This window comes from Peromyscus californicus, unplaced genomic scaffold (genome assembly GCF_007827085.1).
Source record: "Peromyscus californicus insignis strain IS unplaced genomic scaffold, ASM782708v3 Scaffold_23__1_contigs__length_62951481, whole genome shotgun sequence".
Taxonomy (NCBI): domain Eukaryota; kingdom Metazoa; phylum Chordata; class Mammalia; order Rodentia; family Cricetidae; genus Peromyscus; species Peromyscus californicus.
In genome coordinates, this window is record NW_026294534.1 from 22,832,947 (window position 1) to 22,856,827 (window position 23,881).

General features: G+C 44.0%; 1 long non-coding RNA gene across 1 annotated transcript; it reads right to left on the minus strand.

The window, feature by feature from the left end:
- Positions 1-6,025: 6,025 nt before the first annotated feature.
- LOC128119376 (uncharacterized) lies at positions 6,026-23,111 on the minus strand. The gene is made up of 3 exons (XR_008221520.1): positions 22,459-23,111; positions 18,162-18,293; positions 6,026-7,775 (listed from the first exon to the last, which is right to left on the minus strand). It is a non-coding gene; the product is annotated as an uncharacterized LOC128119376 (long non-coding RNA).
- Between the last annotated feature and the right edge of the window lie 770 nt (positions 23,112-23,881).

The following is a 23,881-nucleotide window of genomic DNA, read 5'->3' on the forward strand; positions in this document are numbered from 1 at the left end:
GTATCTGTTATGCCCTGAATGTATGTGCCAGAATTCATAACTAAGACTTAATCACCAACGTGATAACATTAAGAAATGGAAGCTGGATAGTGGTGCTTAACTATTATCTCAGTGCTTTGGAAACTGAGATGGGGAGGTTATGAGATCAAGACCAGACTGTGCTACACAGTGAGATCTAATATCAAAATTAAAGAGAACATATAGGACCCTTTGACCTCCCATCATCCTCATGAAAAGAGAGAGGGGCTTTAGGGGTTATGATGTCACTGATAGAGGCCTTAGAACGGTGACATACAGGAGCTGCCTCTTTCCTGATCTTCCCATTTATTCTGTCCTACAAGGGCAAAATATTCAGTACCATCCATGCCCATACCCAAAACTAGACCTCTCAGGACCTTGACTTTGGCCTTTCCAGCCTCCATAACAGTGAGCAATATACTCACTTGTTTATAAATCACCCCATGTAGGGATTGTTTTTCATAGCAGCACAAACTATCACAAAATTTTCACCTCCAAAATGATGACACCTACTTCCATTCTAGTGTGTGGGTCTAGTAGGTTTAGTAGGTCTCTTGGGGGATGCTTATGTCATGAAAGTTCCACTTCATAATATGAGATTAATGAGTTTATAAATGTGCCTCGAGAGACTCCACACTCCCTTATCATATAAAAATCCAGGCAGAAGACAGCAACCCTGAGCCAAGAAGCAAGCTTCATCAAATACTGAATCTGCTGATGTGGATCTTGGGGTTCCTAGACTCAGGACTGTGAAATAAACTCCCGATGTTTAAAACCTCCCAGTCTGTGTTGTTCTGTTATTCTAGCCTGGGCAGACATAGAAGAGGTTGGAGAGAATGAAACTATAGACTTACAATGTGTCTTAGTTAGGGTTTCTATTGGTATGAAGAGACACCATGACCACGGCAACTCTTATAAAGGAAAACATTTAGTTGGGGTGACTCACAGTTTCAGAGGTTTAGTCTGTTGTCATCATGGTGGGACATGGCAGCACACAAGCAGACATGGTGCTGGAGCAGGAGCTGAGAGTCCTACATCTTCATCCACAGTCAGCAGGAAGGGAGCTGTTCATATTGGGCATGGCGTGAGTGAAAGAGATCTCAAAGCCTGCCCCCACAGTGACACACTCCCTCCAACAAGGCCACACCTACTCCAACAAAGCCACACCTCCTAATATGTCACCCCATTTGGGGGCCATTTTCTTTCAAACTACCACACAAGGGAAGCCCTTGCAGGGAATAAAAATAGCAAGAGACTGAGTTCTTCTGTACATTTTATACTAATTTTGTTGTTTTGTTTCATGTTCCAAAAACACACATTACTTTTGCATTACTGGAATCCAAATGCTTGTGTCCTTCAAAATTCACACGTTGAGAGCTAGAGGTGCAGCTCAGTTGGTAGGGTGCTTGCCTAGCATGCACAATATCTCTAGTTCATCCCCAACACTGCATAAAAAACTAACATGGCAATGCTATAATCCCAGCAATTAGGTGGTGAAGGTGGAAGTATCAGAAGCTCAACGTCATCTTCAGCTACATAGGGAGTTCAAGGCCAGCCTCAACTATATTAGATATTTTTCCCTCCCCGCCCCCCCCAAAAAAATAACTCCTATGCTGAGACCTCATCTCCAGTGTAATATTAAGAAGTGAGACCTTTGGTAGGTCAGAAGGACTCTACCCAGTGAATGGGAAAGGTGCCCTCATAAAAGAGTCCTGGACCCAGCACTAGAAAGGTAAAGGCAGAAGAATCAGAAATTTTAGGGCAACCTGGGGAACACAGTGAGAGTCTATCTGTCTCAAAAACAAAAACCTCCCACTAGTCTATCAAGCAAAGACACGAGAAGGCAACATCTATGCAACAGAAAGCCCTCGTGAGACATTGCAGCCTCTGATTTTGATGCCGGGATTCCCAACCTCCAGTGCCACAGGCAGCAAGTGTTAGTTGCTTATAAACTCTGCAATCTAAGTCATCCTATCATTGCAGTCCAAGTGGACTGAGCCGGTTTGGATGGAGGAAAATGCACAAGTGATTCTTCACATGAGAAGAGAAGGTCTGGAGGAGACACACAGGGTTTCTGTGGAATCTGCCCCATTGAAAAGAGAACTTCGGCGCTGTGTAGAAGTCCCAGGGGTACTCACAAATGCTGAAGAAAGTGGTCATTAGGCACTCCTGAGGATGCTAGTGTCTCCCAGTGATTCACCTTGTCCCTGTTGCCTAAGGAAATGCGTAGTAATATCTGCTGCATGTAACACAGGGAGTAGAGAGAAGGAGAGAGGGAAGAGAGAGGAGAGAGAGATCCAAACTTCTGTGGGTGGTTAAAAAAAAAAAAAGTAATCTGATGTCAGGAGGCACAACTCCTTTTAGCTGTGTAGTCTGCTTTCATCTCGGATTCCACTTTTGTAAATGGGGAAAGTGGCAACATCTGCATTGCCCATTTCTCAGGAGCATTGTCAGGGTCAAAGTGATAATGCATGTGACAGCACTCCGTAAACTGTGAATGCTATGCTAAGGCTAGGGACGGTGCTTATTTTTTAAAAATTGCTTCTGACAACTAGACCTGTGTAAGAGTCATTATCTCTCACAAAATCAAGTATCATATCATTTCCTTTGCCCTTTTCCTCACTGTCATCAAAAAAGTATAGGTTTGGTGGAAAAGAAAGAAAAGCATAATATCTGCGAGACACTTCTCTGTTAGTTCATAAATCATGGCATCCACAGCTAGTTTCTTCTGGACCACACTTGTTACAGGATGAATTGTGTCACCCAACAAGAAAAAGGAAAGCACCTCAGAATGGGACTTCTTTGGAAAAGGAGTAGCTGCCGATGTAATTATTTAAGTGAGGTCGTGCGAGAGTAGGGTAGACCCTTATTCCAACATGACCAGAGTCGCTGTGAAAGGATCTTATGGGGCTTAGAGTGCCTGTTAAGTGATAGAGCACTAATATATACAAGGCCTGGGGTTCCATCCCCATCACCCCAAAGATAAATAAGTAACCAAACAAACAAGCAGTGTGAGGACACAGGGGAAGGCAACAAGTGAGTCGGGCAGGAATTTTAATTGTGCAGCAACCAGATCAGGACTACCAAAGACTGAGAACTATCTTACAAAGTTATGAAGAGGCTATGAGGGATTCTACCCAGAGACTCAAAAAGGACATAATCCTGATGATTTGGACTTCTACCCTGAAGAATTCTGAAAGAATAAATTTTCAGTTGTGTTAGACCAATTGGTTTGTGGTAGCTTAAGGCATGTGTGATGGCTATTCTTGGTTGTCAACTTGACTATATCTGGAATGAACGACAATCCAGAAATGGAGGGCACACTTGTGATCTAGATCTTGAGGAAGGAAGACAACATGCCTTTGATCTGGATCATGAAGCTGGAAGACACAGGCTTTTGATTCTGATCCTAAGGTTGGATGACACATGCCTTTAATCCAGACCTTAAGGTGAAAAGATACACCTTTAATCCAGGCCACAACTTCTGTTAGAAACCTATATACAGACAAGGATTCATTTATTCTTCTCCTGCTTGTTCTAACCTTGTCAGCACATCCATTCCTTCACTGGCACTGGAGCCTATTTCCTTGGGATTCCAGTATATACAGAAAACCAACCGAGACACCCAGCCTCATGGGACTGAAAAACTATTAGATTCTTGAACTTTCCGTTCACAGCTAGCCATTGGTGGATTAGTTGGACTGCTGCCTGCCTGTAAGTCATTCCAATAAATTTCCTTTATATATAGAGAGATTCATTCCATAAGTTTTGTGACTCTAGAGAACCCTGACTAATACAGCATCCCTTGGGAACTAATGCAGACATTTAGTCGTTTCTTTCCCAACTCTTCATTAATATATGTGGGTAGTCTGAAAGGAAGCACAGCACCTATCTGCCCTTGAGGCTCCAGATGTGTTAGCAGATACCCTTCTACTGTAGACCTTGGCATTGCTATGAGGCTTCAACTTCAAGCATCATCTATAGATCAATGAAAGAAATATTTAGGTAGGGAAGCTAATATGTTTTCAAACATTTATGCATACCATTGATTTAGACCTTCATTAGACAATGGTGCATCCGAGACAGATAGGATATACAAAGTTTTCCCCATCTATCATTGTGCATTTGAAATATCTGTAAGGCTTTGGGAAGCATGTGATATATGCAAATCACCCTTCCCACGTGGGGTGCATTACAGTGAAAGATACAGCTGAAGTCAGAAAAGCTGTCACTGTTTCTATGGCAGTCATTACCTCTCTCGATTCTTCTTCTAAAAAGAAAAATAAGCTATTCCTAGTCATCTACACTTTTGAGTCTACCCCCACCCCGGGTTTAAAAAAATTAATATTGGGAAGGTTCTGGCAGCTAACAGGGAAGGGTGTGACTGGTAGAATGCATGCCCAGCATGCCTGAAGTCCTGGGTTCAGTCCCCAGCACTACAGAATAACTCAACTGAAGTAAATTCTCAGCCACTGGGAAGGGTTACGTGAGGATGTTATTTCAGACTATCCTGATTCTCACATTTTCTGAATTGGTTTAAAAGGCCACACTCATTTAAACAATAAGTGAAAATATTTCTCAGTATAGTATATGCTTTAAAATAAGATTACAAACAACACTGTTCCACAGTCAGGGTTCCATCTTTAAAGCTAATAGGTATTTTTCTATAAATAAAAGAGAGATTGTAAGAATACAAAAGAATCTAATTGCTAAGAATTCTTGTGCCTAAAGGTGAAATTGAGAACTGTGTTATTTCTTTTTTCATTTGTATTTCTAAACTATATATAAAGAAGATATTTCATTTTAAATATAACAATTTTTAGGCTATAAAATGTACAAAAGTCTCAACTCCTCAAATACATTTGTGAGGGATTTCTAAGAGCTCTTCCTGTGTTTGCAGCAACCAACAGATTTCATCAAATGGCACAACTCGCAATTTTTTGATGTGTTATTAGTATGCATTAATTATACATGGTAATAGATTTGTTATGACCCTTCCCATACATTTATAAGATGTATTTTGAGCATATTCACTCACCACTATCCTCTCTGGTCCTTACCACTCCCACTGATCCTCGCCCGCTTCCCAGATAGTCCCCATCCCCACCCTAACCCCTACCCCTACCACCTACCCCCTACTCCCATCCCCCACACCCCCCATCCCCCACCTCCCATCCCCCACCCCCACCCCCATCCCCCACTTCATTCCTTCTCCTGCTTTTGTGACTCAATGATTTTCATCAGGGTTGCTTAGAGGAGCGAGCATGGGTGGTAGGTCATTTCTGGAAGCATGGGCACCTTTCCAGAGGCTACATCCATGAAAAAAAATAGTCTCTCCCTCCCCCCAGTAAACATTGTCTATAGAATCTCAAGGGAGGGTGAGGTCTACTGAGCCCCTTCCCCTGCTGAATTCACAATGCTGTGTGTGTGTTGGACGTGCTAGACAAGTGTTGTACCACTGATCTGCGCCGGAGGCCCCACCAATATTTTTACATAATCCGTCTTTGGGGGATGGGGAGATGGCTTGGGGATTAAGAACACATACTGCTCTTGCAAAGAACTGAAGTTCAGTTCCCAGCACCTACATTAGGTAAATCCCAACCACCTGTAACTCTAGTTCCAGAGGATCTGACACTCTCTTCTGGACACCAAGGGCACCTACACTCACTCACAGACAGACAGACAGACAGGCACGCACGCGCGCGCGCGCGCGCGCGCACGCGCACACATACACACGCACATATACATTTAAAATCAAAGTAAAATCTTTTATGAAAATTATCTTCACAAAACAGAAGTTTCAGAAAGTTAATCTGACAAATATTTTGAAATTATAGCCTATATGTAATAAACTAAGAAAAAAGACAAATGCCTTTTGGTGTAGGCAACACAAAGTCCAACCCTAGAGACTAGTGTGAGAGGAGGTGGGGGGAAGCTGGCAGATGAGAGGGAGGAGGGCTCAGCTCCAGGAAGACACAGGAGGAAGAAGAAAGGGATGCCACTGGGATGGTGTTACAGTCCTCAGGATTTTACAGCTCTTACAAGCAGGATTTGAACTGAGTAGATTGTGGTTACAGAATAAAACGGAAATGTCATAAACGCAGATGTGGTAGAAATAGTAGTCAGAGGTAGGAACGAGGGAGTCTATCTGGAGAGCTGCTCAAACACTAATTTCTTTCATCTTCGTGGCAGAGAGTCACTTGTTCTGTCAAAAATGGAAATGTGGAGTTCCATACCGTGCACAACAATTCAATTTCTTAATGTTTCCCTTAGTCTTTTCTCATAACCTTAAAAGGGACCTTTTAAAAACTAATAACTCTTGATGTAAAGATTTTTATAAGTTCACTGAAGCCTATAAACTCACTTATCTCTTTTTCTTCTAACTTCAAACGAAACTAGAATGATTGTTTTGTACTAAAAGCAACATATTCCTCCCATTCAGTTCCCCTAAATTATTCTTTTCTCCTTCTTTACATGTACAGTGTGCGTTTGTGAAGTTATAAACACTTAATGCTGTTTATGAAAACTACTTTCACATAGTGGGTGCAAATTTGTTTTTATTTCCTGTTGCTATAATGTTGGGAACAACCTTCTTCAAATGCAGACCTATAGACTTGCTGTAACTACAGCATTTCACTGAAGACTGAGCTAACTTGGGCTGCTTGCTTAACAGAGCTAGCAGAGTGGACAAAACACTTCAAGTGGTATCTTCCTTCTGCATCCTTCTTGTAGAAGAATCTGTTTTACTGGTGGCAGGGTGCTGGGGTTCAAACCATGGAGGTTGTGTGGTGGGGGGCAGTTGTTTTGCTTTGTTTTGTTTTGTGACAGGCTCTCACAAATCTCAGGCTAGGCTTGAACTTGGTATGTAGCTCAGGATGACCTTAAACTGCTGCATCCTCCTGGCTCCAACTCCTGAGTACAGGGATTGCTGACATCTGGTGCTATGGATGGAACCCAGAGCCTTGGGCATGCTAGGGAAGCACTCTGCTGACTGATGGACCTACATGCCCAGCCCAATTATTCTTTTTATTTTCACTGAGTTTGAGACACTAGGATCTTCTTCCTGCCTTCCTGGTTTAGAGGTCTGCTCAGAATATCTGTAGGTGGCCAGAAGAGGTCCCTGGATCTGCTAAGTTTCATGTTTATCATGGCCTCAATATTCACAGTCACATGGGAAATGATGGAAAATGGAAATTAGCCCTAAGGATGGACAATTGAGAGTAAGGGGGAAATGAGTACTTAGAAGGAGGTAAGGAAGAAAGCCCAATAAGGAGACAGGACACTTGAGAATATTCTAAAGGTCGTTGGCAATGTGTCCATCACCTGACTCAGTTAATGGCAAGAAAATGTGCCATGTTCCTGGAACCCAGCATCACAGTTATTACTTCATCCTATCACTTACAGGAAGTTCAGCTCTTCTGCTAACAAGAGAAATTAATGTCTTGTTTAAAGCTCCAGAATAAGGAGATTTCCATAAATCTCTTACAAATTCTGACCACATTTTCAAAATCTGATAGCTGGAAATCATATCTAGGCAATTAAAATCCTGGTCCTCCATTTCAAAGAAGCCATTTCTGGGTTCCTTTGTATTCTTGGAACATTATAAAGCCACTTCTCAGAAGTCTCTCCTCTGACCAAGCTCTCCTCTTCAACCCCTTTTTGCAAAGGGTTTATCTTTCCGTGCATCCAGATGCCCAACACACTGAGGTACCTTCAGCCACTTTCCGATTTGTCAACTGAACAGAAGCTCGTGAGATCTGCAACAGCAAGTAGAACAGGTATTAGAATCCAAAATAGGGATCAATGAATCAAGTTCCCACTGCATCCAAAAACCACCAGTGGGTCTTGTACCTAACCACTCTTAATGGCATTTATTAAGTGTTGTGTTCGTCGTTAGCTTTTGTCAACTCGACACAAACTCGAGTCGGATTGGAGAAGGGAACTTCAGCTGAAGAAATGCTTCCGTAAAACTGGCTAATGAGCAAGCCTGTGGTGCATGTTCTTGATAAATGACTGCTTTGGGAGAGCCCAGCCCATGCTGGGTAATGTCACCCTTAGCAAGGGGTCCTGGGAAGTATAAGAAATGTAGCTGAACCTAAGCCTGGGAACAAGCCAGTAAACCACTGCTACAAGCCAGCCATGACCACTGCTTCAGTTGTTGCCTCCAGGTTCATTACTTGCGTTCCTGTCCTGGCTTCCTTCCATGATGGACTGTAACCAATAAGCCAAGTAAACCCTGTCTTCCCTGAGCTGCTTTTGGTCATGGTTTTTTATCACAGCAGCACAAAGCAAACTAGAAGAATTTTTGTACTGTTTCCCGTGTGTAATCAAAGGAGCAATTGCCATCCTTGGTTTCTGGGAATTGTAGCACGAATCTTAAAAGGTTTTATTAATAAAAAAAAAAAAAAAAAAAAAACTGGGAGCCAGGTATTGGGGTGAATTCCGAAAGATCAGAGAAACAGAACAAACCACAGCTAACCTCACCTTGGTAACTTCTCAGCTGATCCTGTTTCCTCACACTGGAAGCCTCTAAGTCCTCATCCGAATGGATCTCAGCTGATCTGCTGCTAAAAGCCTAAAAGCTTAAAAGGGGTATAGTTCCTGGTCCTCACGCCTTACATACTTTTCTGCTTCCTGCCATCACTTCCTGGGATTAAAGGCATGTGTCTTTCCCAAGCAAGACACGAGATCTCAAGTCTTGGGATTAAAGGCGTGTGCCACCATGCCTGGCTCTGTTTCCAGTGTGGCCTTGAACTCACAGAAATCTGGATGGCTCTCTGCCTCTAGAATGCTAGGATTAAAGGTGTGTGCTACTACTGCCTAACCTCTGTGTTTAATATAGTGGCTGTTCTGTTCTCTGACCTCCAGATCAGTTTATTGGGGTGCACAATATATCAACCACAGGGAATAAGTTGGAAAAGATATTAAATATGAATTGAAAACGTGTATGAATTACTTGCAGTTATTTGCTAAGTACAAGAGTCTAAGCAAGTAATACTGACTACCATAAAACCAGAAGCACAGATGGGATCCTGGGGTAGGGTCACAGAGCCTGGCTTCTCATTCCCTCATAGACAGTATTTGTGTTCTGTTAGCCAAGCCACTCTGCCTTCCTGGCTCTGGACTTTCATACTTGTCCAAATCAGCCATTGAAGTACCTTCCAACTCTGACCTGAACTCTGATCCAGGGGCTGGAGAAAGAGAGATGGTTCAGTGGTTAAAAGCATCTAATGGCCTTCCAGAGGACCCAAGTTTTGTTCCCAGCAACCATGTCCAGTGCCTCATGACTACCTGGAACTCCAGTTCCATGGGGATTCCAAACTACCAGCCTCTGATGGCACCTGTATATACCCACACAGAGATACACACATATAATTAAAAATGAAATAAATCCTTAAGCTCTGATCCAATGAAATCAGGACATTAACCATAGTAAGACACCTCGGCCAGACCGGCAGCCTAACTTGGTGAGGATGCTCCTCCTAAGGAACCAGGTCTGTGTCAATACTGCTTAGTGGTTTTTTAAGGATCCTCAGGACACAAACCATCGAAGCATTCAACAGTCACAAATGTCACAGCAGGAACCTATACAGAACATGAAAGTGTTCAAAGAAATGAGGAGCCCAGACTAAGACTTTTGGACCACATCAGCACCCAAAACAAATATTGTCCTGTAGGATTTATTAATAAGGCCATCACCTCAGGGTCAGAGGTCTGCTCCTTATTTATTCATCTGAAGAGGACACTGACTGCTTCAGAATAGGTAATAGAAACTCTCCTCAGCTGGGGCTCTGCCCCAGTGCCCTCAGCTGGATGAGAGGTGAGGAGAAACATGGGCTGAATTTAAGTTGGAACAAACTCTAGCCCAGAAATAGCTTCTAAAAATTACATTACTTAATGTAAAAAGAGCCGAATAAATCGGGCATGGTGCCAGTTTATTCCACATGTCTAGAATCCTAGGCTCTGTTGGCTCAGGCAGGAGGATCTGGAGTTTGAAGCCAGCCTGGGTTATACAACAAGACTTTGTCTCAAAGAAACAAAGCAAAATAAGCAACATGGGATTACCCCTTAATGTGAGCATTTGACAGCCGGTCTAGAGTCACTATTCCCATATAATCCACACTTTCATCCATAGCCCGTGAACACTCGTGTACACACTTATACATGTGCGCAAACACATTACCCCTTCAATCTTGTCCCTCTTGAAGGGGCCTATTTATCTGCAAAATTTTTGTAGATCAAATTCTATTATCTTCCTGTGGGAGAAAAAAAAAAAAAGTCCATTTGCCTTGCAAGAAAACCACTGTCCTCCTATTCACCATCATGGGCAAGTCAGCCTGAAAATGGAGTAGACAGGAAAGAGTGGAGACTGATGTGGCTTTGACCTGGGCAGGTAACAACGGACCCCTGCTCACCAGGGTCTCCACACAGGGGACACCTGTAAGGTTTGTCATCTGGGGCGGCATTCTAAGGTGTCTGACAGAACTCCAGCGCTCAACTTGCAGACGTGTCTGCAAAGGACGAGGAATAAGCTGCATTCAGACAGAAAACCACATACTCTCGTCTCCTTCAGCTTATAACTTCCAGGGTTCAGAGCATTCATGGTTCATAAAAGATCTATTTCTGAGACTCCCAAGATAAGATAGTTAGGTCAAAAAAAAGTGGGAGTGAATACAGCAAACTTTACAGCAGCCCCAGGCTCTTTCCTCCTAATTTGTTTATTTCTTATCGGTATCCAGCCTTATTTTGAGAAAGAATTTGCTGTTGAATAGGGGAAATTTGACACAGAACAGACAGTGCTGCTAGGCAGGATGTTCCCGAGTCATCATCTGCCTTTGCAACTTCAATGGGACTCGGCAGCACATTTCAGATCCCACAGCACTCTACAGATCAGACACCACTGTGCAGATCCCACAGCGCACCGCAGACCCTATACCATACTGCAGATCCCAACACCACAGTGCAGATTGTATCACACACTGCAGATCTCACTGCACACTGCAGACCCCACTGCACACTGCAGACCCCAACACCACAGTGCAGACTGTATCACACACTGCAGACCCCACTGCACACTGCAGACCCCACTGCATACTGCAGACCCCACTGCACACTGCAGACCCCACAGAACACTGCAGACCCCACAGAACACTGCAGACCCCATACCATACTGCAGACCCCAACACCACAGTGCAGACTGTATCACACACTGCAGACCCCATTGCACACTGCAGACCCCACCACATTCTGCAGACCCCATACCATACTGCAGACCCTAACACCACAGTGAAGAATGTATCACACACTGCAGGCCCCACTGCAGACTATAGACCCCACAGTGCACTGCAGACCCCACTTCACACTGCAGACCCCACCACATTCTGTAGACCCCATACCATACTGCAGACCCCAACACCACAGTACAGAATGTATCACATACTGTAGGCCCTACTACACACTGCAGACCCCACAGTATACTGCAGACTCCACTGCACACTGCAGACCCCACTACATTCTGCAGACCCCATACCATACTGCAGACCCTAACACCACAGTGAAGAATGTATCACACACTGCAGACCCCACAGCACACTGCAGGCCCTAAAGTACACTGCAGATCTCACAGCACACTGCAGGCCCCCCAGTACATTGCAGACCCCACAGCACGCGGCAGACCTCGCAGCATACTTCAGACTCTACAACAGGCTTCACAGCACACTGCAGACCCCATATCACACTGCAGACCTCGCAGTACACTGCAGAACCCACACTGCAGACTCTACAACAGGCTTCACAGCACACTGTGGACCCCACATCACACTGCAGACCTCACAGTACACAGCAGACCCCACATTGTAGACTCTACAACAGGCTTCAGAGCTTATTGTAGGTTTGACTCCACATCACACTACAGAGCCCACTCTCCCAATGTAGGATGCCCCTAAAGGGCCCAGCCAGCCTCAGACCTTCTTGTCCAATTGTAGTCCAATTTGTAGTAACTGTCATATAGCCCAGTGACTCCTCCTAGCCAGTCCTTGGTTCCTGTCCATAGCCCACTGGAACTAACCAGCAAACCCTCCCTAATAAACTTTGTACCCACCAGTCTCTATCTCAGGGCTGCTTTCTAAGGTGTCACATTACAGGTGGATCCAAGAGAATGGTGATTTGGGGATAGTGATGGCTGTCAGATAATGCCCTCAAACCAGAGGTATTCAATGAAGGGCTCTTTCCTTTCAGCTCTCCTAGTGGGTTTTTGGTGTTTGGTATTTATTTTTTCAGCAAATCTACCCCTAAACTCTCTAGGATCTAGGTGCTTGTCTTAGTTACAGTTTCAATTACTGTGATGAAACTCCATGACCAAAAGCAAATTGTCAAATTGTGTGTGTGTTGGGCTGGGGCCGGCGGGGGAGAGGCATTTGGTTTATACTTCCATATCACTGTTCATCATTGAAGAAGTCAAGACAGGAACTCAAACAGGGCAGGAATCTGGAGGCAGAAACTGGAGGGCAGAACTTGGTACAGAGGCCGTGAAGGAATGCTGCTTACTTTCCTGCTCCTCATGGCTTGTTCCTGCCTCTGCCTCCTGAGTGCTGGCATTAAAGGGGTGCACCACGATCTCCCAGGGCAGCCTGCTTTCTTATAAAACCCATGACCACAAGCCCAGGGGTGGCACCACTCAGAGTGAGCTGGGCCCTCCCCCATCAATCACTGATTAAGAAAACGCCCTACAGGCCTGCATACAGCCAGAATTTATGGAGACATTTTCTCCATTGTGGTCCCTTCCTCTCAGATGACTCCTGTGTCAAGTTGACATAAAAGTAGCCAGCACAGATTACCACATGCATTTACATGCATTTTTTGGAAACTTAATCCTCAGGAATTTATAAATGTTATCCATTCTATTAGTGAGGCTTTCCACTGAGGCTTTTATTTGGCTTACTGAGTTTTTCATTTCCAACATCACTTCAGTTTGACTTTTCTTTAATAATTCCCTTTATTGAATTCTATTTTCATATATTGGATTGACTTCCTTATTTCATCCAGCTCTTTGTTTTTGTTCTCTTGTAGTATATTCATATCTTCTTGAGTTGTTTAGATATAATTACATTCTTTTGAGGTCTTTGTCTGGAAGTTCTTTCAGGTCTTTCTCACTGGGGGCCATTACTGCAGGGTTGGTCATCTTTGAAGGAGACATGTTGTCTTGTTACAAGCTAATTAAAAACAGACCGTTTTTTACAACGAGAGTTTGAAGAGAGTTACCCACATGGGTGGACATGGGTTATTAAATGAAAATCTCAATACCAAATACCTCTTACCTCCCTGTGAGGTCTTGGTGGGGGAGGACCCAGGGGCACTCAAAAATCACACACTTTTTCTTCAGGACATAAAGAAATCAACCTGGAGCTGAGCAAGAAACTCTCACTGATGGCTAGCACCATAGGCTTCTGAGAAGAAAAGCTATCGGTGGTCTTAACCCAACACTGCTCCCTCCATGCTATAATACTGACATGCCAGGCAAGATGTGCCCACTGGTTCAACAGTGGAATGAACGTTATGGGGGTAACCAACTACTTTCTGATTGGATTTGGGGCCTGCTCCACAGGAGGGAATTCATGCCTGGTACTATAAACTAAGGGGGTCATGGGCACTAGCACAGAACCTAAAGCTTTTGTTTGGTTAATGGTTATCAGATTGCCTTCTGATTACTTCTTCGTTAATGCCCCAAATTTTGTGTGGCTCTGTCATAGTCACTCTTCTATTGCTGTGATGAGATATCGTGACCAAGGTAACTCTTATAAAAGAAAGCACTTAATTGGGGGCTTGCTCACATTTTCAGAGCATTAGTCCTTTATCATCACGGCAGGTAGCATGACAGCATGCAGAACAGCATGGCAGCGTGCAGAACAGCATGCAGCATGCAGAAAGGTGCCAGAGAGGTAGTTGCAAGTTTTACATCCTGATCTTCAGGCAGGGAGAGAAAGACTCCAGTCCTGGCATGGGCATTTGAAGCCTCAAAGCCCAATCCCCAGTCACACACTTCCTCCAACAAGACCACACCTATTCCAGCAAGGCCACACCTATTCCTTGTAATCCTTCCCACCAGTTCCTATGGTGATATCTTATCTGTGTCCCCCAATAAAATTTATCTGAGGATCAGACCAAAAAGCTAGCCACTATATTAAACATAGAGGTCAGGTAATGGTAGCACATGCCTTTAATCCTATTACTCAGGAGGCAGGGATCTGTCTGGATCTCTGTGAGTTCAAGGCCACACTGGGAACAGAGCCAGATGTGGTGGCACATGCCTTAAATTCCAACACTAGTTAACTATGGAGGTCTGGAGGTCTGTACAGACAGACAGGAAGTGACAGAGCTGGGCAGGAAGAGGAAGTGATGTAGCTGGACAGACAGAGCAAATGAGATAGCAGAAGAGAAATGCATATAGGTGGGGTACACAGGAAGTAGGTCTCTTTGGAGACTGAGGTGTCAATAAGATGAGGTTAGCTTGTGGCTTTTCCTGTTCCTCTGATCTCTCAGGTTTTCACCCCTATATCTGGCTCTGGGTTTTTATTAATAAGACCTTATAAGATTCACATTACAAGTTCCACTCCCTGGTAACTAACCTTTGAAATATATGAGCTTATAAGGGGAGGTGTTCTTATTCAAATCAACAGAGGCTCATAACCTAGGTCAGGGAAACTTTATTGCAATAGATAGTGGTTAATATAGAAACTCCTAACTTGGAAGCACTGTTCCAACATAAGAGCAGCATGGTACTCTATACTATCTTGATATCAGGTGAAATCCTCAAATGGTCAAAGTGCAAGTTCCTGTCCCCACTTCTACAGGGGACTCATAATCAAACAACCCTCTATATCATGAGCATGAGGCTCAGTTCCTGCTTAACTCAGAGTAGCCAGGTCTAGTTCCCTGTCAACTCAATAGAATTGTTCAGCAATCTAATCACTTTTTTCAGTAGGAACCAAGGGACATCCCACCCTCTAAATCCTACAGCACCTACTGCCCACAGCCCTAGGTTTTCTGATCTGTTCCTGAGCACATCTCCTGTGTGACTCTGTGCCACGTTGTCCTCTTCCCCAGAGCTGTGAATATCTGTTACTTGAAAACCGTTCTCACCCATCTGTCCACACACAGGCATCATGGGTTCATACATCCCCAAAATCCTAGCTCCTCTCACCAACAGGGGGACAGAAGGGGCGTCGAGGAGCCCATCCAGCAATGAGAAACAGGGGCCAGTGAGGAGCCATGATGGAATGTGGAACAATAAGAAAGGTAAGGACAGAAAAGGCCAAAGTAATGACATGGTTGAAAACTCTGTTGGGGGAGGGTGTTCATAAGTAGGGGCGGGGCGCATGCTCATAAGTGGGAACATTAGCTCCATCAACTCGGTGAAACTAGGATAAAGAAAAACATTCAAATGAGGCAGGAATGAGTAATTGACGATCATAACTGTGATTATAAGGCATAATTACAATTAGCTGCACAGGAGTGTTAATCATGAAAATAATTACATGTCAGCTTTCCTCCTAAAGAAGGGAGAATGTAATTAAGTGGTCCAAAGGGGGCAAAGAAAACACGTCTCTGAGTGATGCAGGTATGGGGTAGAGGGCCAGTATTTGAACAGATGGACCTTGCTCAGTGCTTTAAATGAATCAGCCAACTTCTTTGGTGAAAAGGGATAAAGAAAGGGAGGGAGCCGGGCGGTGGTGGCGCACGCCTTTAATCCCAGCACTCGGGAGGCAGAGCCAGGTGGATCTCTGTGAGTTCGAGGCCAGCCTGGACTACCAAGTGAGTTCCAGGAAAGGCGCAAAGCTACACAGAGAAACCCTGTCTCAAAAAAAACCAAAAAAAAAAAAAAAGAAAGGGAGGGAGGGAAAGAGTCAGGAGGTGGTGGAGGGTTTCAGGGCAGGAAGAATTGGCTTGAGATTTGTATTCCAAATCCAAACTCAAAATACGAGAACTGGATTCATTTTTTCCCCATTGCTAGTTACCAGCCCCATGACATTTGCTCCATAAGCCTTTCTCTAAGCCCCACCCACTTTCCTCAGTTACACAAGGATCACCCATTCCTAAGCTTTCCTTAGAAAAAACAAAAATCATCAAGCTGGTAAGTCACTTACATCATGCCTTAGATGCAATATGGCAATAAAGGTCTGCCTTTGTGATATTTGGGAAGGCAGACAAGAGTTCCAAACTCCTGGTGTGCATTACTTTCAGTCCTGCTGCCCATATGAACTCAGAAGAACTGCCCACTTCCCATCCCCTCTCATAGCTGGATTGGGTCCTTTGCTAGCCTCCTTTCTTTCCATTGTAAAGGAAATCAGGATTCCTGCCCTTGGGTAATGACTATAGTTGAACAAGCAATGCCTGTGTCTGGACAGATGGGACACAGTAGTTTCCAAGGCAGAGAGATAGAGCCCTGGGGAAGAAGACACTGCCATGCAGAGACATACTTCTACTGCAGGCCAGAAGCTTCTTGTCTTTTCCAGAAGGTGCCTAGCTCACATTTTGGAGGGCTAATGACTGAAGCCCTCTGAGAATTTTCTTGCTTGCATTTTAGTTGAGCCTTGAAGCTAAGACTTTTTTTGCCAAATCCTTGAGTACATGTGTTACAGGTTTAAGAAAGTCGATAAACTTCTTGCACCAAAGACACCAAAATTTCACCCCTTCTCCCAAGCAGTGCCCTGCCTCTCTCTATGTCCAGATCGCTAGACCCCACCATGTGAATTGCTTTGGTGAGCAAGATATTAATTAGCAAAACGCCACAGGCATGACAAAAGCGGAACCGTAAAGAACGTCTGCATGAATACACTCACTTGTGATCTTGTTCCTCTGTTTGCTAGAGAACGCTCCCCAGCAAACCTTCTGGAGAAGGAAAGACACATACAGCCATCATCCCACTGTCTTGGTTTGCTCTCTATTGCTCTGATAAAACATCATGACCAAAGTAAGTTGGAGAGGAAAGGGTTTACCTGACTTACACTTTCACATCCAGTCCATCACTGAAGGAAGTCAGGGCAGAAACTCAAGGCAGGAACTGATGCAGAGGCCAAGGAAGAATGCTGCTAACTGGCTTGCTCCTCCTGGCTTGCTCAGCTTGCTTTTACATGGAGGACCATCACCTCAGGAATGGCACTGCCAATAGTGGGTTGGGCCCTTGCTTATCTCATCAGCCAAGAAAATGCTCTATAGGCTTGCCCACAAGCCAATCTCAGTTGAGGTTCCCTCTTCTCAGATGACTCTAGTTTGTGTCAAACTGACAAAAAAAAAAAAAAAACTAACCAGCATATTCACCAAAACCATCCTGGTTTAGAAAGTGGCCATTGATTCCATACACAAGGACAAGCTCAGGCCAGTAGAACCCAAGTCAGTCATGCCAAACACACATCAACAAATACACATTGTAGACCCCAGAGGTCCTGTGCTGATTTTTTACACCAGATTATGGTGGCAACAAGTCGCTGAGAGGTTTTATAATAATCAGTTAGGTAAGTCATAAACCTACCACCCAGGGAATACAAGTGGAGGAAGAAGAGAGATTCTTTGGAGAGAGTTGTTGTATTGTATTAGTTGTAGAATAACACCAGCCCTAAACAGAGGAAGAAGGATTTCAGTAGGCCCACTCAGAGAACTCCAGCATGAGGGAGATAGGCAAGAGATGTGTCAGCCAGCTTTCAACATGCAAGCTGAAGGACTAGGACATCAGCAATGCCCATATGCAAGCCCAGGATTTGTTAGAGCAAAAGATACATGAGAGTTTTCCTGGCTCAAGAGTTAAGGCGTGCAACTTTTTTGCCACAATTGGCTGAGAATTATTTTTATTGCTCTTTAATTGTGATTATAAGTGCATATTAACTATACAGATTAATAGATTCTCATACCTGCATATATCATGCTTTGATCCCAGCAACCTCTATTACTCTCTCCCCATCCCCTTACCTTTCCCTAGTAGTCTCAAGGTAGATAACTATTTGTTGTGGTGAACTATGCTGTGCAGCACACCAGGCTTTTAGCAGCATCTCTGACCTCAGCCTAGTAGATACCAGTAGCACTTCATAGATACGAAGGCATTGCTAAATGTCCCCAGGGAGACAAACTCACCTTCATGGAGAACTACTGACCTAGACATCTGAGGCTGTTGTCAGTTTCCAAGGGCTGTGGAACAGGTGACCAGAAGATACCAATGGCTCTGATTGCAAGAGGGGTAACAGGAATGGGAAGTGAAGAACCTCCAAAGAATCAAGAGGAGCATCCTGAGAGAGAGAGAGAGAGAGAGAGAGAGAGAGAGAGAGAGAGAGAGAGAGAGACTATTTTTAGAACCTGTCATGCTGGGATTGCTTAAAGCCAGCTTCCATGTTAAGTACCCGCTTCTGCCTTCTCATCCCCTACCTGGAATCATCAGCAATAACAGCTACCCAGATCCACAACCTCCTTTCTCTACAGCAGGTCTCCCTGATGCACTGGGCTGGGGATGGGGGAGGTGGCAAAGTCTTAAGTGTGAGTTAGAATCTAAAATCAGCATACTAGTTATTTCAAGGGAGTGGACATTTTATTTATATTTTCTATTTTGTATTATTCAAGAATGACTTGAAAAGTCAAGGGAGTGCCTGAGTTCTTATAGAGCAGTCAGAGAACCAGTTGCAGTAAATAAGTTCAAAGAAGCAACAGAGGCTTAGCATGGTGGTGCATGGCTGTAATCCTATCATGAGGCTGAGGCAACAGGGTCAGCAAGTTCAAGATCAGCCTTGGCAATATACTGATAGTGTCTTTAAAAAACAAAAGCAAAAACAATCCAACTGTATTGGCTCAGGTCGATAATTTTAGTATGTGGGAGGCTGAGTGTCTTAGTCAGTGTTCTATTGCTGTGAAGAGACACCATGATCACAGCAACTCTTATAAAGAAAAGCATTTAACTGGGCCTGGCTTACAGTTGCAGAAGTTTAGTCCATTTTCATCATGGTGAGAAGCATGGCAGCATGCAAGCAGACATGGTACTGGAGAGGTAGCTGAGAGTTCTACATCCAGATCCCCAGGAAGATAGAAGAGAATAATAACTCTGTGATTGGATGGGCTTTTTGAAACCTCAAAACCCACCCCAGTGACACACTTCCTCCAACAAGGCCACACCTCAAAGAGTGCCACTCCCCAGTGACCAAGTACTCAAATCTAAAAGCCTATGGGGGCCATTCTCACCCAAACCACCACACTAAGGTAAGAGGATTTCATTGAATTTGAGGCCAACCTGGGCTATATAGAGAATGAAATCCATCTCTTTCTGGTTTGTTCACATTAATCTCAGTAGTTACAAAGACCATAGGTACAAGCATGAAATCACACATTGTCCTAACATCAGTTCCTAGACTGTGATTCTGGCAGACCTTATCATTTCTCACACTTAGAATTCCTTTCTTCTTGGTAATACAGTCCCCCACCCTACCCACAGCCTCAACCTTCACCTTCCAGTGCCCTCCCTCAAAACCATCAACAATAACAATGACTAAATGCAGCAAGGTTAAGCAATAGCCTTTTGCTTAAGTCCTGTCAACGAGATTGTTAACTAGTGTTGGCTTTAACCCAGCAGTAGTTGTTAAGGCACTCTCTGCTGTGTGACATGCTCCAGCCCTTCCTTTGGGTAGTGGTTTCATCTCTCCTCTGTCCTGCTCCTTGAAGAGCAGCCTTGCAGCAAGGTCAGCAGTGGGGCCACAAGTCATCCGTCAGCCAGACAGGTCTCCTCTGCCACATCTTAAGCTCCCAGGGGCAAGCAGTGATCAATCATAGAAGTGTCCTCCTCTGGGAGCCAGGGTGACAAGGTCTTGAAATTTATCTCATGTGAAATGAGCTGGGTTCTTTGAATAGGCCAGGGGAAGACTTTCATTAATTCTCACAGATAGCTCTGGGCTCTTTCAGGTTCATTCTGTGCCTTCATAACTGACATGTAATGCCTATCCCTGCCTCCTTTACAGATGTCAACAGCACGTGGAGGACTCAACTTGGAAGTCCCCTGACCACTGCTGCTCAAACAAGGCAGGAGACCATCCTTTGCCCGTACAGAATGAAGGGACCATTTAACCTTTAAGTGTTTTGTACTTGACCCACAAGTTCTTTTTATAACACCAGTCCCAGCCAACTCCTACCATCTTTTGAAAATAATCGTTTCAGTTGATATCAAAAGCACAATTCATAAAAATAAAAAATATCTAAATTAAGCCTTTTTAAGGTTGGAAAGTTTTACCCTGAGAGAAGAAACTGGGAAGAAGATGACAAAACAAGCCAGGATAGCTTAATTTTTTTCAAATAACATATTCAGTGAAGGCCTAGTGAGTAAAATATACAAAGAATTCTCAAGAGTCAAAAACTGTACAAACTATAGCTATCAAATGGGTAAAATACATGAACAGACATCTGACTGCAGAGGATACATGAACAGCAGATTAACACAAGTGAACACTCGGGCTAGCTTCAGACATCAGGGAACTGCAAATGGTCTCTGCACACCTACACAAAAGGCCATGCAAACAGTGGAGACAACTGTGTGGTACACAGTGCTAAGGGAACAGGAGATGTAGTCGGAAGATTTCCTGCATCCTGCCCGGCCCGCAGTCAGGACAAATCTCTCTCACCCGCAGACCCATAGCTGCTTATAAAATAATCACTCAGAGGCTTGATATTATTTACAAACTGTATGGCCTATGTGTCAGCTTATGTTAGCTACCTCTTTCAACTTTATTCAACCCATTCCTATTAATCTATAAGTTGCCATGTGGCTATGGCATTACCAGTCTGCGGGGTTCTTGCTCCTTTGGAGGCAGCTGGCATCTCTCTGTCTCTGCCTCTGCTTTTCCTGTCTCTGTCTTGGATTTCCTGCCTGCCTATAAGCTGCTTACCATACACCAAAGTAGCTTTATTTATAGCCAATGGGAGCAACACATATTCACAGCATACAGAAAGACATCCCACTGCAGTGAGACTTATAGGCACTCTGGAAAAGAGTTTTGGTGCAGACCATGCACTTACTATAAGATACAATATTGCAAAGTTACCCCAGAGAGAAGGGATATATAGCCTGTGCTGTGTGTGTGCATGCACATGCACACACACACAAACACCCATATACACACTTGTGCATACACACATATACACACACTCTCACATACACATATAAATTTACACACATATATACATACACACACACAACATACATATACACCCACACACATGCACAAACATACACACACATATACAAACACATGCGCACACACACTCACACATGTACATGAATATTTGTAGCAACCTTACTAACAGAACCTGGCAAATGTCCTTCATAGCATGGCTAAAGAGTGTCATAGTCATATCATGGAACATTGCCTGCATCAAAAGAGATGGAACTACACACACACACAACAGGTCAATGCATCTTCAGGGCACTGTGCTCGTTGGAGGAAAAAAAAAGTCCCAATGAAGCTAAAGACCTATGACTGCATTTTTAGAATACTCTTTAAATGGCAATATTAGAGAGATAGAAATCAAGGTTGTCAAAGGCTATAGATGAGGAGTAAGGGAGAGGCTTCTGGTATTGAAAAAATTCCATGTTTTGGTTTTAGGAATTGTGGGAGTTGTTTGGGGTTGGTTGCTTAGCTGGTAAGTTGGTTGATTTTTTTGGTTTTTTTTTTTTTTTTTTTTGAGACAAGGTTTCACTCTGTAGCCTTGGCTACCCCAGAAGTCACTATATAACCCAGATTGGCCTCAGACTTGAAGCAGTCCTCCTGCCTCAGCCTCCTGCATACTGGATTACAGACCTGAACTACCACGACTGTCTTAATATTCCATATCCGAACTGTGCTGTTCATCACACAGTTCCCCATGGGATAAGCTGCATAGAACTGTACACACAACAGAGTTCGTGTAAAGCAATGACTAGCTATGTGACGGCACCAATTGCAGCTTCCTGTTCTGACATCTCAAAATAGCTCTACAAGATGTCACCATTAAGGGAAATGGCCTTCTCTGTAATTTTAACTGTCTCTTCCTTTTCTTTATTGCTACTTATTATGAATAATGACAATGACTTGGCAAAAAAAAAAATCCTTAAAGATTTTAAGTTCTTGGGGTTGAGTGTGTGACTTGGCAGTACAGAACTTGTCAGCATGCATGACAGTCTCTCTCGGTTGCCTCCAAGGGCAAAAGAGAAAGGGAGAATGCAAGTCTCAAAGTCATGTTTTTAAAGGACAGCTTCATTTCTAATCGCCTTTGTTTCTTATTAGGGAGAACTACAATTTGGATCCTATCACTTCCCCTAAGAGTCTAGTCATGCTGTTTCTTTGTCTCTGTGTAAGCTCCATGGCAGAGGGGCTATCGAGGAGGCCACACTCTTGATGGTAGTTGCCACACTTCCTTCTGTGGTATCTGAAGAGTAAGTACCCTTGTCCTGCATGCAGGCATGGAAAGGTCCTCTTCACTTAGTCACAGTTAATGAAGTCATGGCTTGCATCGATGTAAACTCCAGTCTCTTTCCAAAAGAAGGGAGCAGCTCTTCTCCTTGCAATGGCAGGCTGTCGTCGAAAAGAAACAGGAAGATCATAAACACTGGGTGACTCAGATGAGGCTGGCAAACCCAGTTCTACCATGTAGCACAAATCTTAAAATGTCTTATTAATAAGAACAAACCCGGAGCCAGTTATTGGGGTGAACGCTGAAAGATCAGAGAAACAGAACCAGCCACAGCTAACCTCGACTCACCAGTTCCTCAGGTGATCTCGTTTTTCTCAAACTGGAAGTCTCTAAGTCCTCGTCCAAATGGATCTCAGCTGAACTGCTGTTCAAACACCTAAAAGCTTACCCAGGCTCTAGTTCCTGGTCCTCACGCCTTATATACCTTTCTGCTTCCTACCATCACTTCCTAGGATTAAAGGCATGTGTCACCATGCCTAGATGTTTCCAGCGTGGCTTTAAACTCAGAGATCCAAACGGATTTCTGCCTCTGGAATGCTAGGATTGAAGGTGAGTGTGCCACTATTTTCTGACTTCTATATCTAGTGACTATTCTGTTCTCTGACCCAGATAAGTTTATTGAGGTGCACAATATATTGGGGGACACAATATCATCACACTACCACACACCAGATTCATGACTATGGACTTTTTTTTTTTTTTTTTGCTTGTTGTACCTTGATTCCATCATCCTTAACACTGACTTCCTCTCCCCACCTCATCGTGTGTGTTTGTCATAGGATTGATGGCATGGAGTTGTAAAGATGCACCCCAAACCTGGCACACCATACATGCTCCGAGAATGCTCCTTCCACACAAGATACCGAAGCCAATGGCAGCAGAAAGGAAAATGCTCACGTGGAGAACAATGACCACTTCCAATTGAATCCCCAGCTGCCGGCCATGTCCACACTCTGCCACTGGAATCCCCATTAGCCACAGGGGTCTCCCATTTTCCCATTGGTTCTCTGTCTTTTTCTTTTCAAATCTTAATCTTGGCTGAACCTATGTCCTCTTGATAGAAGTGGATACTGCATTAGTTAGGTTTTATTTTTTGGTTTTTGGTTTGGGGTTTGGTGTGGTTTGGTTTTTGTCACTGTGACGGAATGTCTGACAGACACTGAAGGAACCCTAGCCTACTTGAACATGTGGCTCTGGCAGGCCTTCTCCCCATCCCCTCTGCCTTGACAAAAACCATTAGACTACATTCCTAAAGCTAGCCCCCAAGGTCTATTCCCTTATTTGGTCACTTCTTCCTCCTGAGGCTGACTACCAAAGTCCAGCAATCAGAAGCCCCCTTTAGCTCGCCTAATAAACATGCCCAATTGAAATTAAACACCTCATCCTAACATGG